Below are 3085 nucleotides of genomic sequence, written 5' to 3'. Positions count from 1 at the left end.
GGAATTCAATAAAAATTCAAGTAGAAAGTAACAGGCCTGCTCCTCCCCCACCCCACCCCCGGGAGTGTGCCTGTGCACTGGTATTGGTATACTTAGAAAAGAGAAACTCATCAGCCAAAAATGTTAGTGTGCTGTGTTTAAGCCTTCCATCTGTGGAGCCATGAATTACTTAATATGGCCCTTCTAGTCATGATCCTTGCAACTCCCACCAGATGACTGGGTGGGACTATGCAAATGTGAGGTTCTTGTGGCCCACCAAGGGGACTGGATAGCTTGCTAATAATGTAAATAAGGTGTATAGAAGCCTAACTTGGGAATTGGTCAGTTTGCCATTCCTCTAGGCTTAAAATGAGCCATCCCAGAGGTGGAAATGAGAACCTCACTACCATCAAGAAAGAAGTAGAGTCAGAAGTGGACAGTGTCCTTGAACCCCAGATCCCTTTGCTGAGACAGCAACAGAGAAACCACAGCAGAAGACAAAACAGAACCAAGAGACTGGCATGAGACAGAGCAGCAGGCTTCTGGCCCATGGAGCGAGAAGGCTGAGTGTCTTTGGGCAGGAGGTTTGCTGGTGGAGTGAGGTGCCTCTCTGAGCACCTATCAGCAAAGCTAAAAGAGCTACGTAAAACTTGCCTGAGCAGGGCAGAGACTGAGGCCAGAGAGAAACGTGCTTGCAGCATGACCGAGAAGAAGCTGTCCTGATTGAAGAACTGTATCCTGAGTCATTTCTGATCCTGAATTGTAATCTGTTACTTCCCTAATAAACCCCTTAATCATGAGTATTGTCTGAGTTCTGTGCGGCCACTGCAAGGAATTATCAAACCAGCAGAGAAACAGAGTGCTGTGGGAGGGATGGTTGGTGTCAGAATTGGCAAAAAGATTGGAAGGTGGTGGCATGTCTGACCTCTGCCTCATAGGAATCAGCCTGGAACTGTTGATCTTGAATCTTCTCCCCTCTTGTGATGTTAGAGGAAGTCAGACACTTCCCATGACCTTTTTGCACCATCTAATCAGATATAGTGAACTTTGTTCACACAAATGTGTGCAAAAACAATAGACAGGAGGCTTCTGCTGTCAGAGAATTAGCAGGTTGTCAGACCAGTGCAGAGTACAGAGCTGTGGCTCAAATTCCCAGAGTTCAGGGAAGTGGAACTCACCACCCTGGCCAGGGGTGCTTTTGGAAATACATGTTGTGGAGGCCACATGTTTGCACCAACCCAAACCTGGGGCCATTGGCACCTAGAGTAAACACAACACAGGAGTGCTATGCTGTCTGCTCTGCTGTTGCATGACTAGCACTGGTCATGTCTAAGGGTCAACATATTGAGGAAATGCTTGAACTTCCTTTGGTGGTCAAAGATAAAGTTGAAGGCTATGTCAAGACCAAAAGGTAGTTTTACTTCTTAAGAAACTTAAGGCCTGGAATGATTTAACAAAGATCTATGCCTCTGTGATGCAGTGAATTACTGAATATGGCCCTTCTAGCCAAGGTCTTAAGGAGCTTCCGTAGCATAGTGCCTAAGGCATTTGACTGCTAACCAAAAGGCTGGCGGTTCAAACCTACCAGCCACTCCTCAGAAGGAAGGTTGGGCAATCTACTTCCATAGTGATACTGCCTTGGAAACCCAAGGAGGGGGTCACTATGAGTCGGGCCTGACTCGAGGGCACATAACAACAACAACAACAGCCATGGTCTTTGTGACTCCCATCAAATGGCTGGGTGGGACTATGCATATGATGTGCTTATGGCCCACCAAGGGGATTTGAAAAAAAAAAAAAAGTAAAGAAGGTGCATGGCACATTTGGGACCATGCAAATAAGGTGTATGAAACCCTAACATGGGGGGACCATGCAAATAAGGTGTATGAAACCCTAACATGGGGATTGGTCAATTTTGCCATCTGCTAGGCTTAAAATGAGACATCCTAGAGGCAGAAAGGGAGTACTGACTGCCATCAAGAAGAAGACATGGGAGCTGAACATACCCTTTGGACCCGAGGTCCGTGCACTGGGAACCTCCTAGACCCAGGAGACGGAGAGCTGTAACACTGGAGACAGCAAAAAGCAGCAGCAAGGAAAAGGCAGTAGGAGCAGAAGCAGAGCCAATAGACCAGGAGGAGATGGTGTATTGGCTTCCTGGCTCACAGAACAAGACAGATGAGACCCTTTGGGCAGGAGGCTTGCTGGCAGAATAGAATGTCTCCAAGCACTTACTGATGAAGCTAAATAGCTATACAATGCTTTCCCCAGCAGGAAAGAGGCCATGCTGACCAAAGAGGCCATGCCAACCAAAGAGGCCTAAGGGGCTGAGGGGACAACGGGCCAAGGACTAGAGAGAGGTCTGCTTATAAGCACTGCTGAGAAGAGGCTTTCCTGACTAAAGCAATGACAGCTGAGCATCTTTGGGCAGGAAGCTTGCTGGTGGAATGGGGCACCTCTAAGCACTTATCAGCAGAGCTAAAAGAGCTTTGTACCACTTACCTGAGCAGGGCAGAGGCCAGGCCAAGGTGTTGAGGGACAGAGAGAGGCGTGCCTATGGGTACTGCTGAGAAGACGCTGTCCTGATCAAACAACTGTGTCCTAAGTCATTTCTGATCCTGAACTATAAATTGTTACTTCCCTAATAAACCCCATAATCATGAGTGTTGTCTGTTCTGGGTGGTCATTGCAATGAATTATTGAACTCAGCAGAGAAGTAGAGAGTAGCACGGGAGGGATGGCTGGTGTCAGAAGTGTTCAAAAGTTTGTAGAGAGGAGGCATGTCCAACCTCTGCTTCATAGGAATCAGCCTTGGGGTGTTGGTCTTGATTCTCCCCCGACTTGTGAAGTTAGACAAGCAGGTCTGACACCCCCACCCCCACTTAAAACTATAAGTATTTTACAGCCTCTCTTGGAATGAGAGCTGGCAAGGGCAAAATGAGATACCATTGTCATACAGTTTAGGGAACTGTACATTATCTATAACAATGATAATGATATCATCTAGGCCTTCAGAAACATCCCTGGAATTACTCTGCCTAATGTGAGCAGGGGGAGCTCTGGTAGCATAGTGGCTAAGACACTTGCCTGCTAACCAGACGGCTGG

At 47.4% G+C, this 3085-nt stretch overlaps 1 pseudogene; it reads left to right on the top strand.

Moving 5' to 3' along the window:
* The window catches only part of LOC103207938, a 56363-nt pseudogene that overhangs the window by 30493 nt on the left and 22785 nt on the right, over window positions 1–3085 (top strand).

The sequence above is a fragment of the Orycteropus afer genome, unplaced genomic scaffold (genome assembly GCF_000298275.1).
Source record: "Orycteropus afer afer isolate SDZICR_OR568_19922 unplaced genomic scaffold, OryAfe1.0 scaffold00402, whole genome shotgun sequence".
Lineage (NCBI taxonomy): Eukaryota > Metazoa > Chordata > Mammalia > Tubulidentata > Orycteropodidae > Orycteropus > Orycteropus afer.
Note: the sequence above shows the minus strand (reverse complement) of the source record. Positions and strands in the feature narration are given on the sequence as shown.